General features: G+C 38.5%; 1 protein-coding gene across 10 annotated transcripts in view; it reads right to left on the reverse strand.

Annotated features, from left to right (window-relative positions):
- The window catches only part of PPM1B (protein phosphatase, Mg2+/Mn2+ dependent 1B), a 62,368-nt gene that overhangs the window by 39,860 nt on the left and 9,190 nt on the right, over positions 1-13,318 (reverse strand). For 2 of the 10 annotated variants that reach the window (XM_055815991.1, XM_055815986.1), the window contains exons 2-3: positions 5,873-5,986; positions 3,641-3,738 (exon numbers count right to left, since the gene is read on the reverse strand). The exons of 4 other annotated variants lie outside the window; for them this stretch is intronic. The gene's annotated coding sequence lies outside the window, so the exon portion shown is untranslated. Of the gene's footprint in view, positions 1-3,640; positions 3,990-5,872; positions 5,987-6,612; positions 6,630-13,318 lie in introns of those variants that run through there. 4 more of the 10 variants (XM_055815990.1, XM_055815984.1, XM_055815985.1 and 1 more) reach the window with 3 other exon arrangements.

Below are 13,318 nucleotides of genomic sequence, written 5' to 3' on the forward strand. Positions count from 1 at the left end.
CCATACCTTTACATATCACCTCACAAATGGTAGACTTAAGCTATAACATCAGAAAGAGGGCTTTTCATACATTTTAGAAAAGCTATTCTGAATTTTTTTCCTGCAGTCCTATCTAATACATATTCGTAATGCACCTCTAATTCCTAAAATCTCCGTAATTTTCTTTTAGGTAAGCTTTAGATCGTTAAATTCATATTATAGCTATGCAGATGTCTTGGCAGCAGAAGTAGTTTAAGCAGCAATTGCCCTCCACAGCTCATTCCTGTTTCTGTGCTAGGTGGCTGCACAACAGACCTATATAGTTACACTGGTACAAGTGCATGCCTGAAGCACTGACTGCTCATCTAGCTGATGAGGAACTCAAACTCTGTTGAATTACACAAGCAGAAGATGAAGGAATATCAGAAGCCAGCCTTCTTAAATTCAGGATACAGAAATGCAATCTACATTTACCTATTGGGAGATTGCTGGCAAGCACTTACTCCTCTGTCCTCCTGTAACAGATCAGTTATGCTTATCATAACTCGAGTACGGAAAGACAAGACTCTTCTACCAGTTATGCTGGACAGCTTTTCAAACATCCAGTTTCAGGAACACTGAAGAAAAAGGTGATCTAACATGCTATACAAAAAATGACGTAAGTACAAAAAACTGAAAAGGAAAGTGATCTGACCTTTAGCTCAACTAAGAACAGAGTATCTTCAAGAATTAAAATTTATTGCATTTTTATGTTACTGTCCTTTCACAAAAAACCCCACCAAAACACCTCAATTAAAACTACAAAGGAGGATTCTAGCAGAGGACTTCTTCAAACAAACGTGTTTATTGTGGCTACGAGGACTTGCAAGCCCTTCTTCAGAAAAAGTTTTAACTAGCCTCTCACATCTTACATCAAGGCTATGGTCTAAGTTCTAGATATACATTATGCTTTTCATGGCAATCCACGAGCTGCAGATTGGGGAAGATGTGTACATATTCCTCATGGGTATGTGTTTTGTTTTTTCTTAATGCAAAGGGCAGAGCCTGCAAACACTCGTCTTCCTGATGGAGATTAAAAATTCCATGTCAAACGCACCAGAGTGATATGCATGGGCAATGTAAGATCATGTTTGCTGTTACTGAAGCACCTGTCTTTTGAGCACATCCCCATGGTGTTTCCCCATGAGGTAAATTTATTATCATATTACTAGCTAGAATGCCCATAGGTAGCAATAGCTAATGAGTCAGTTGGAAACCATCTGTCCATTTGTTGTCTTTGTGAACACCTGGCCTTCAAATCAAAGTTTAAAAAAAATACACTCATTCCAGGTAGATTACTTAGATTTTGTATATATCCATCTGCTTAAGACAAGCAGAAATCACAGCCTGAGCACTGGTTAAACATTCTGAGAAAGAATCCACCACACCTGTCATCTGATAACATTACAGGGCACATCTAGTCAGATGTCCTCCGGTCCAAAACTGCATGTCCCCTAAAGCACCCCTCACTTCACGAAGCAGTGAGCCATCTCATCCACTCCACCTACTACAGCAGTGCTAAAAAGCATACAGAGTTTGTGATTCCTCTCCCCAGGAGAGGAGCAAGGTGTTACCAAACTATGGTATTATTCAAATTCCGAAGTAATCTTGCAAGTAAAAATTTCTCTATTGATTATGCCATAGAAAGGGCTTAGATAAGCCTTTCAAGAAAACATCTTAAGACCATAAAGAACTCTTACCAAATCAGCTGTCAGGAAAATCAGAGAAATTTCAGATCAGTTAACTCTGCAGCAAGTATGCACATCCGGATAATAATGAAACTCCATTGTTACAGACTTCAAAACATTGTAGGACAAAGAGGTAAAAAACTTGACATAGTTGTCTACTTTCATTGCTAAGACAGCAAAGGTGACAGCTCTGAAATTTTAAGATGCTCTAACTGTAGGACAGTCGGGACATTTGATAGTTTTCAAAGGATTAATGTAATTGTCTTTCGTAGGAAATGCTCACCAAGGGTAAGAACAGGTTCTCTGCAGAAGGCTATCTCAGTAATTCCTCTCTGAACAGCATTCAGTGATTTTTAAGTCATCCAAGAGCTAGAGTTCCCAAAAGTTAATTTTTATCTGGGAGAAGAATCTCACCCCAGCACCTAGTGGCTAGCAATGCATTTATAAGCCAGCTTTTCAATCAAGTCTTGCTAGTATCATCAAAGCCAATAAGGAGTTTTTTATCCTCAATACCACATCTCTTATTCCTGCTGCACCTGGCAGAAAAAAAAAGCTTAAACCTGGTTTCTACTTGTCTATCAGTATGGTATTCAGAGCCAACATCCCACAAAAGATCCTCAAAGGCACAACAGCATCCCATTTTGTCTATGTGAGGAATTAAGCCATTACGATATATACATGCCGACTAATCACATTTTTTCCTATCTTACATGTATAATACATACAACCCTAAGGGGGACCATGAGTAAATAAAAAAATTCAGAAAGAATTTAAACTCCACAAAGTGGAGCAGAAAACAAGCAAAAAGATCAAAGTTACAGTATTTCATTTAGCACCAGCTGCAGAAAATATAGCAAGAATTCCCAAATGTTCATATGTCTGACAATGGCAGAAACCAAGCTGTATCAAATTTAGAAGGGATAGCAAGATTGGTTTTTTTGTTTCTTTAAATATAATACTGATGATTAGGGGAAGGACTTCCCCTCTCTCCAAGAAAGTTCTTATTCTTCCCTCATCTTCTAAGGATAAGTCTTCAGCCATAAATGAACTAAAGCCAAGCCATCACAGCAGATTAAAAAAAAAGATCTGACACTGCTGATGTGTAGACGGTTACAGGAGGCATAAATCCTCTGCCACTATGTAACTACTTGGATCTATTTGTGTGCTTCTTTAGCCATGCTACCACTTGCTAGATTCATATACAAAAGGAGTTAAGTAAAATTCAAAAAAAGGTCATTCAACACCATAATAAAATCACCATCACATTCAAATTAGTAACATAAGAACACCAGTACTATAAGCTGCCAAATATTAACACTTACTGTGCTATAGGCATTTTAATGTTTACTGCGAAGGACCACTTGGAAGGAGATAATTCAAGAATCTTACGTCAACTAACAGCCTACACACACACCATCTTCCAAAACAACTAACTTTAATACAGGAATTGAAGGCTCCAAATAGAAATTGTTAAAATACATAGTTATTTTTACACTTCAGTTTCAGAACATTTTTTTTCTTAGTCTCTTCAATGTTAAGAATTTTTTTCTATCTACTAGCAAAGTTACTTCACTAACAGCATTGCAATTAGTATGAAGAGAATCAACACTCAGAAATGCAGTTATAAACAAACGCTTAAGAGAAGTAGCAGATCCTACATGATATGAAATTATATACTCCCATACCATAACAGGATCAATATACCTGTAATCACATGACACATAACAATCAATCCACAGTGTGGTACAGAAATTTAGATTTCCAATCACAGATGGCTTGTCACACTACTTCAGAGAACACAGTACTACCCCCTGCACTTTTATAGCATGCTCTACTTTTCCATCAGGCTAGAGAAACTTTTTAAGAAAACGTCTGAAGTCTAATTAAAAAAATTACTATTCTAGGAACTCTGGAGTGAAGCAAATTTCCATTACCTTTTTTTCTGGCAGCAGGCTCCAGTATCGTTGCCTGGACACATGGAATCTTTTTCAGGTGTCTGCATTGAGGCTATATGAACTGCTTCACTTGTCATCTAAACAGAGGAGTACTTGGCAAGAAGCAGCTATTTGGCAACTTGCAAGCTTAAATACTCAAAGTTTTGTTCAATTAGTACTGCAACTTCAGTTTCACAATAAATCACTTGGACTCACTTTCAATCAATACAATTTAAACTCTTCTTGATTTGCGATATGTATTTCAATGCTGAAGTTTCAGACACATCTATTGAGTTATAACTGTTTTAATTTTGCCACTATGCAAGTATCAATGTGTGTCGAACTATACCTGCAAAAATTCAAAGGGCAATTTTGTCAATAAGAATGTTAAAACTAACATGCAAGACGACCATGCCAGTTTTCAAGAAATCAACATTAGAGAGGATGCTTAAGGGCATTACAGGCAGTCAATGCAGTAATGATAGGTCCACACAGGCTTGACAGCAAAAAGGATTCCGGGAAGCAGGCATGTTAATAATTCAACATTCATTTTATGCTACTCATCAGGTCAGACATCAGCTGCAGGCAAGTTTGGATAACACAGATTAAGATACCATCTCCAGCTCTGCCAAAGATTACTGCTCCTGTAAGACATGCCCCTGTTGGGCTGAATGGTGATGGGAACATCTTGGCACAAAGACTCATAAAAAACCACATTAGCTGTAACAAAGGGGCAGACACCCTACTCTGTCATCCCATTTACAGAGGTGGCACATCAAGATATTTTAAAACCGTTACTATCTTTCAGAGCTGACACCTCAGCCTTAGCACTCCAGTACATGTAAAGCTTAACCTGCATGTATTCTATACTAGGTTTAACAAATCATCTGACTTAAACTAGGTATCCATAAAAACTAGTATCAAGGCACACAAAGGAATACCCTTAAGTATTCAGGCTTTTGCAGAACTGAAAGAATCTTGATGAATTTAGCAATTTAAAAAGAGAAGTAGGCATTAAGCTAGGGGATTACCCAGGTAATTCACTAAAACCTATTACATAAAAGAACCACCACAGTCACAACAAATTAGAAATAGGGACATGGATAGAAGACTGCTGATCTGAGCCTTCAAAAAGGTGCTGAATTCATCACAGTGAGTGCCAATTTTAGTAGGTTTCCACACACCCCAAAACTGAAGAGCTAGCATTAGGCAACCAGCTGTCTACATTGAGTGCTACTTGTACCTTCCAGTCCCCAAAATATCTCCCACATCCTTCTGAGAGACTCCATGTGTTTCCAGCACTTGTTCTATGGCTGGACACCATGGCCTTGTATTCCCCTTCTTACAAAAACTACTGTCTCTGCAAGGGATAGCCATGTGCCTCTCCATTCTTCTCACCCATACTTCAGTCCCTCCCTTTGAGTGCCATGAACATGATGCTCGATCAGTCAACAGGACAGTCCATCAACATTCTTCCCAAGACTTACCCCTCTGGAGGAAATTCCACTCTGCTACAGATTTTATCCTCCTAGTCCTTTATTATAATATCCACTGTTCCCTGGGACTGGTGTGGGAATGACAGAACGAGAATTATTAAACATTTTGTTAAACTGTGCATGGAAGCTGAAGGCAATAGCATCACTCTGTTGAATGATGTTAATGGCTCCTACCACCCGACTGCTGCTCTAACTTGCAGACAGATGACAACCGTATACCTTCTTGAAGCTATGGCTTTATTGAAAGAAATCCATCTATCATTCCTTCCAAAACACAGCAAACCTGTCCTCTGAATCCCAATTATTTCCTGATATTTTGAAATTGACTGGAAGTGTCACTCAAGAACTAGAATATTGCATTCACAGAGAAATTAAAGCTCAGCACAGGACCTTAAAGTAAACCAAAAAAAGACTAAGACACTGCCGCTTTAGTAAGACATTCCATTTTATATCATGCATCTTAGTGTATCAGTTTTAGAACACCTATGCTACCCAAAAGACAGCTTCGCATAGTAAATATTAGTTACAAGAACACAGCCAGAGCTAGCTTATATGCCTCTGATAATTAGTGTATTTCCACAGAATTATGCAGAAGTATTTAATACTTGAATATTCATAAAATTCTGCAGGAAAGTATAATATGCAAGAAGCCAGGAACTCAGAAACAGCACCATTTTGCAAGCCTCAGTATTCATGCTTTTTGTCATCTGATCACAGACAATTTTGAAAGTCTTACCTTGAACGTAGTACAAAAGTCAAATTTCTTCCAGATCTTTGTCCTTCTGACAGATTCACTTTAGAGACTCTTCCTTGTATATTAGGGGTGAATAAAGCAGAAGAGCCTGCAAGTCTGAAAGCAGTAAGATGGAAGAATTGACCAATTTCTCTCCTAGTTCAACACAATATTCAACAGCATCTATAGCTCAAGAATTGCTTACTAGCATCTTCTAGACTGGAACTAAATAAATGAACTGCTGGAAGTGGCCAAGTTAGTCAAGAAGTTCCTACTTGTCTAAGGTGATGCAGCAAAAGATCATGTGAATGCCTTAAGACTTTCACCTCTTAACAAGCTAAAGTGACCTAAGCTACACTATTCAAAGGCCAATACTTGCCAAAAAAACCCTCCTACTGTCAATGCATACCACTTTTATAGACACTGTGTAAACAAATCCATTTCCAAACCAGGAATATGTACAACCACGTGACAGAGAGTGCCTGCATACACTTAACGTGTACACATGCATGATTAAGCGTAGAGAGGATGGAAAAATCTAGCACCCTAATGCAGCTGTTTACAAGAATATATTCTGATTCTGGAGTCAAAGGAAAAAGACTAAAAGTTGAGATTCACTTACTCCAAAGCACAGAAACCGTGACAGAGAAGCCTGTTACAAGCCACTGCAGATATCTTTCAAAGCAAAAGCAGAAACACACATTCACTAAGGAGAAGGGCTATCACAGTTACACCCACAGTACCTAGGGACACCAGTATGTAATTTCTGTGGCATGAATCTGCCTAAAGCCTTCTGGTTTTGAGATGTCTTCACATAGCATCTAGGACGACAGTTTCTTTTCATAGGCCTGGGCAAAGAGGGAAGTGAACCAGTTTCAGAAAAAAATTATTTTCCTTTTCCTGTATCTATCTTGCCCCCAGTAACTTCCAACAACAAATGCTCCACAAACTGCTTTAGTTTACCACAAGGTTCAGAATAATGGGTGGACGGCAAGTGAGAAACAAGACATATTGGTCACTATAAAGTTCTAAAATTTTTTTTTCAACACCAAGAAAGAGTATTTTTCCTGTCTTTCTTAGATTAAATGAGCTTACTCAGTGAATCTATCCTGCTTATTCCATGCTTACCGAATAGGTAGATTTCAAGTAACTAATACATAGTACCAAAGACAGTCAATGAAAGTAACTGATTATGTTCAAGCTATTTCATGTAGAAGCACTAGAAAGAAACGCCACTTGCACAAGGAATGAAGTTTCCAAATAAAACAAGATGTATTGATTACTTTGGCTAATGACTCAGAGTAGAGGGGACCTAGAGGGTCATCTAGTTTAAATTCAAAGCATAGTCAACACTGAACTCAGTCCCAGGTGCTTTGGGCTTTAGCCACTCAGGTCTTGAAAACCTCCACAGAGGCTTACAGGTTACCTCGTATAATCTCTTAAAAATCACCCTTACAGTAAAATTTTTCAACATATACCCACCCATCTCAATTTATGATCACTGTCTCTTTTTTCCCACTGGACACCTCAACAAAGAGACTGGCTCTATCTTCTTGGTATTCATCCTTGTATATACCAGATCATTGCTACTAGGTCCCCTCCTAAGCACCTCTTCTCCAGGATAAAGGCGGCTACAAAAAGCTCTCAGCATCCCCTCACAGGTCACATAGTCCAGCCCCCTGATCACCTTGGCAGACTGGCCCAAAGTTTATTGATGTTGTTCTTGTTGGGGTAGGGAGAACAGGAGCAAAACTGCACAGAATATCACAGACGCAGTCTGGGAACACCTAGAACAAATGCCAGCTAAAGGGGAATAAAAAAACATTTTAGTCACTTCCAGGGTAAACTGCTGACTTGTATTTATCCTACTGTTCACCAGAACCTGGTCCTGCTCAGTAAAGCTACAACCCAACCAGTCTGCAGCACTGCAGGAGGGTTACTGATGCTGGAAGCAGGCCTTGGCACGTACCCTTGTCGGACTGCATTAAGATTTGAACAGGCACACTCCTCTAGTATTTCCAAGTACTTCAAGATGGCCATCCTGCCTCTGAGCCACCCAGTTCTGGGTCTACCACAAACCTGACCAAGGTGCATTCCACCTCCTCCTCACAGATAACGACATTAAAAAGAAAAGTAGGTCACAGCACACCCTTGAGGAGCTCCAGCTGTAACTGCTGTCCAGGCAGAGCATGAACCATCAGCCACCCTTCGAAATGACTCTTCAACCAGTTTTCACGTGCCTAGTCATCCTCCCATTCAGACTGTAAACAGGAGTATGCTGTGGGACACTGTAAAAAGCCTTGCTAAGGTCAAAGTAAAAAAAAACATCCACTGCTCTCCCCACAGCTGAAAACCTGGTCATTTGACAGAAGGCAGTCACGCTGGCCCAGCATGACTGACCCTTGGTGAAGCCATGCTGACTATTTCTAGTCACCTTCTTCAAGGCTCAGAAATGTTTTGCTACAGGTTGATATAAAAAAAATTACTGTTAGTGCTACCCAAGTAAAGCAGTATTCCATGTTTTTATCAAGTGAAATAGAAAGTTTTCTTTATCACGTAAAATAGCTAGGATGCCTGAAACAGTAAACATGAACCATCTCTAGGCTTTAACAATTTGCAAAATTAGAGTGTCCCAAAACCTCAATGTAAGAGCTCTGTGCATAAAAATAAGCAGGTCTTAACAAGTGAACAGAGCCATCATGCAACTGAGTTTCTGGCTAATTTCCAAAGTATCTGGCAACAAGTAATAGCAGACGTTATAAAAGGAAAAAATTGGTGTTCATAACTACCTAAAATTTGTTATAGAAACTGGTGGCTGAGAAAGGGAAGAAGAAAGGAGTTGAAAAGAATAGCAAGTGCTCAACAAAATTTAAGTATGTTTCATTATGCATCATTATGCATATTAGAAAGAATTTCTGAGATTCAGATTGCTTATATCTTTTCAGATTATTTGAATTTCTCTTGGACTTTATTGAAAGAATATTCACTTCACTGAGACCTCTGAACTTTAAAAAAATTCAGGAACTCCTGGACACAGAAAACAGTCAGTGCCTGACAAACAACTGTAAACTCTAGCCTCTACCAGTGATAAGATTACTCATATTTCACCCAAAATACTTCAGTCACTTCACAGTTCCCCAAAACTTATGCTTAAGGCAGGGAGTAGATATATTGCAGCTCCACATTCAGCAGTGACCAATGCCAACTCTGTTGTATTCTCATGTGCCTACAGAATAAAGATATTCTTGTCAGTAAGTGGTGAGATTTAATTAAACCAGAATGACTGCTGTGAAGGGAGTCATATCAACATCTGTAGCAGGCTACACATTCGGGGGAAATCCAAAAGAGGAGATGGGCATTTTTAATTTAGTTATAATAGAGGTTGTAATGTAACTGCATGTTTTTACTTTACGATTGCAACATAGCTGGTGACACTGCTAACACATAACAAGTCAGTTATGTGACTTTCAGTGTGGTCTTCTCTTCATCAGCAGTAATTCCAAGTAAATTTAGGACCTCCACTTGCAAGATAGGTCACCAGGTATCCAGACCATCAGTATTAACCGATGTTAATAACTACAACTTAAAAAAAAGAACCTCCTTCGAGACATCTCAGGGTGCAGTCTTAAAAAAATTAGGCTAAGCTAAACCAACAACTGCTGTAAGCCCGCTTCCTGCCATGTGTACTTTCTACTCCAACTTTTGCATCAGTAGTTGCTATCACATCCTCATGTAGCAAGCTGATTCAAGCAGCTAAACTACAGGGAAATTAGCAAGAGATACCCCAACATACACCAGGACAGCAGAGGCAATCAAGTATCAGCATGAGAAGGAAAAGGAGCCCATGGTCAGAGGCAGAAGACTGCAGAAACACAGCAGCACTAACATACTTAGGTAATTATGTAAGCAGCTCTTTCTTAATGAAAGTCAAGACTATGAGTGGGTTCCAGAACCAAATGCCTGAGTGCACGCAGAGGCCTAACAAGAACTCTCTTTTCTGTACTGTATCAACACGGAAGAGTGGTGGAAAAACCAAATGATTCTAAGGACCTTTAACTAAAAAGAGGAATACCAGATGCTCACCAACTAGACAGCATGTAGCAGGAAGCAGTTTGGGTAGAGGGAATGAACTCCCTGCAGTGATGAGACAAACACAAACCTATATTGCGTACTTTCAGCCAGCTTCCAAGATGTTTAAAAACAATTGATGTAACATCTGTGAAGAAACAACAACAGTGTCCAGCTGACAAAGAAAACAGATATACCTAGTGCCCAGCGCTCTCACTGAGGTAGCATAAGATTTAATGACTAGAAATCAATATAGAAGAAATTCAGAATTAAAAGCTTAGTTTCAACTGAATTATATGCTAGCTACTTCTTTAACTGTGCTTGGTTTACCTTTGTCCTGTCTAGGTTTTTTAAGGCACTACACTTTGGCAGTTGAACTAAACAAGCTTTACTGCTTTTTCCCCTCTTCATGAAAAAGTTATTCTGGGTCACATCAGTCCACTCTAGCTTTCCTTTCCTTCTCTGAACATGACAGTTTAGTCCAAGTACATCCTTTCAGTCACCCGAAGACCTTGTAGTAATCTTTGCTTCCTCAGCAACAGTGATGCAAGTCTACCAATTCCATAACACCCTAAATCCATAATAAGAATAGATCATGTCATGCACTAGGTTTTCCACTGTCTGCAGGACTTTTTACACAGTTCAGGGTGAAAAAAACCCCACAACTTTTACACAGTTCAGGAAAAAGCGCTATAGACTAAATTTCTCCAATTCACTCTCAACCCTTGTCAAAAAAGAGACAACAGGAGGAGAAAACGAGCTCAAAGAAACCACACATCAACAAAAATAATGAGAGAGACAGAAGACTAAAGCAGTCCTCCCCATTTCACTAAGCAATACAGGTGCCAGCGGTGAATTTATACTTGTTGGTTTTTACCCGTACCAGTATCAGAGAGTCACGATACCTCTGAAAGGCAAATAATTCCAGTAGGCTAGTGGCAGACAGCAGAACTTGTTAATAAAAGGTTGCTTATCTGTTGATAAAAATCTTTCACATGATGAATAGATGAATGAACAGAAAACAGAACCCCGTGATAAGAGAATAAGGAAGAACACTTCTCTATGAGCTCTGCCTACTCAAGTGTTCTCTGGATTAGCTTAAATTCTCAGCAAATTTATGACTGCAATTCTTTAGAAAGAATTGTAGTTCTCTTCAAGAACACTACTTTTCATTTCCTCTCCTGTCTCATTTCAGTTTCTCTCCTGCAGTAACAGTATCAGACTTTGAACCAAGGAAAGGAGAGGAGAAACACTAAGAAAGAATCAACAGTTCTGAAACTGGAACAAAGTAACTGTACAGAAGAAAGTGCTCACAGGTAGTCCGGGTTCACTGGTTCTTTTTGTACTGCACAGTATCTTGAGGTGATTACTAAAAAAGGTAAATAGCAGAAAAGTATGATGGAGATTCCAATACAGTGTTCCAGGACCATTATTTTAGAAATGTTTTGGGCACAAATCTGACCATTCATGATGGATATAAGCTGTCATGTCTGCTTTGTACTACTTTGTCTGCTTCTCTTTTAATCAGTGCTTCAATAAACAAACAAGACACAGAGGAAGAAACAATATGGAGAGACATATTAATAAGTTTTCCACATGAACTTTGTATTCTTTGTGAAACTGACAACATAACCAGGTTTCAAGTCTGGACAAACCTTAAGAGACCTTGAAAAAAAACTTACTTAAATTATCAAATTGCTACCCCCAAATTTTTATTTATACAAAACACATTTTCATCTGGTAACGCTGAACAAAACAAAACAGTGAAAAAAGGTAACTTCAAGTAGTAAGTGACTAGTACTTCTCCTAGATGGAGCCCTACTTTCCCTCTGTACAGATTCAGAAATACAGAAAGCTTCAGACTGAGAAGGACACTGTCATTAAATATATCTGAATATACAGTATCTTTCAAGGAAAACTTTTCCCAAATATAAATTAAAGGGTTTTAAAAATACAATTTCAGAGTACTTTCCCCAGTGACATTTTTCTGACCATGTTAAATTCTATTCCCTGCAATTGGCAACAGCAGCACACAAGTTCATTTCAAGAATCCTGAAATATACTGGAATTTTATTTCTTCCCCTCTGACTCCGTAAGTCAAATCCCATTTCACTTCACGTTAAAAAAATCAGAAAATTTTTTGACAACTAAAAAAAACCACCACCAAATCACCACCTTATCCCTTTCCCTCCAGAAGTCCAACTTCTAAGTTAAAGGCATTCTTTTTTTCTTTAAATTCAAACAGTACTGCAACAATAGTAAAAACCACATAGTAAGCTGTTACAGTTAAGAGCACCTACTATTTTGAGTTCATTAAATATTGTAGAGAAGTTCTTCTCTGGCCCAGAATTGCTTGTGTTTGGTGCATTCTAGTTAATAAACTGAGAAGTTATCCTATTGGATTTTATGTTACAAGCTAGATATTGATTCTCAACAGCTCAACCTTCATCACTCTTACACTTCAAATATAGTGATAAAACATACAGAAGCGCAGACATCATCCAGCATAAGGAAAAACAAACAGGAAACAGAAGTGAAAAATCACATTGTTCACTATAATATAAATGTAAGACACAAGACACCAATGTCACTATGTCAGAGTCCTAACAACGCTTTTCTTGCACCTCACACACAAGCCTCATTATTATTTCCATTTTAAGACATGGGAAAAATGGTAAACTATAGCTCTTACCATTTATAAAAACAGATGAGCTCTCAAGGCCAGCCTGCAGCAGAGACCATACAGCTATCTGACTGTAGCAAACTCTGTGAAACATTCTCTTCCCAATGTAACTGTTCATAAAAGTAGTATACTTGATCCCACAAATGACTACTAAAAGAGACACAAACCTTAAACTGCTTCCAGTTTCTTTACATTTTAGGAGATTCACAGAATCTAGAGGAGGGCTGGTTGGAAAAAAATCCACAAAACAAGCAATTACTACTATTAAAGCATCTTTTAAATGACCAAATGCCTATGAACTTCTCTGTTATCTTTTAAACAGCAGTTCAAACTGTGGTGCATTTATTGAGGATTTACAGAACAGGTTTCACAGATCTCCTTTCCGCCAGCTCTAGCTACTGTTTTCACAAGACTGTTTTCATTTTGCTTATTTATAAAACCCCTCCTATTTGAAGTTTTATGCACAACCTTCTACTAGTTTAGAAAAGGTGCTCCTCAGAGTAACATTATCAGCCACAACCTAGATTTTCAATGATTCTAATGAATTCACCCACCAGTCTAAGCAATCAGTAAGGAAGAGAGTGGGAAAGACATCATCTCAGAGAAAAGAAACAAAAAATCCCTTGTAATATGTCTCACGGAAAAGCGGTAGAGACACCAAAATCATGACAAGCTAGCAAATGGATAAACATCATATC

The sequence above is a fragment of the Falco peregrinus genome, chromosome 11 (assembly GCF_023634155.1).
Source record: "Falco peregrinus isolate bFalPer1 chromosome 11, bFalPer1.pri, whole genome shotgun sequence".
Taxonomy (NCBI): Eukaryota; Metazoa; Chordata; class Aves; order Falconiformes; family Falconidae; genus Falco; species Falco peregrinus.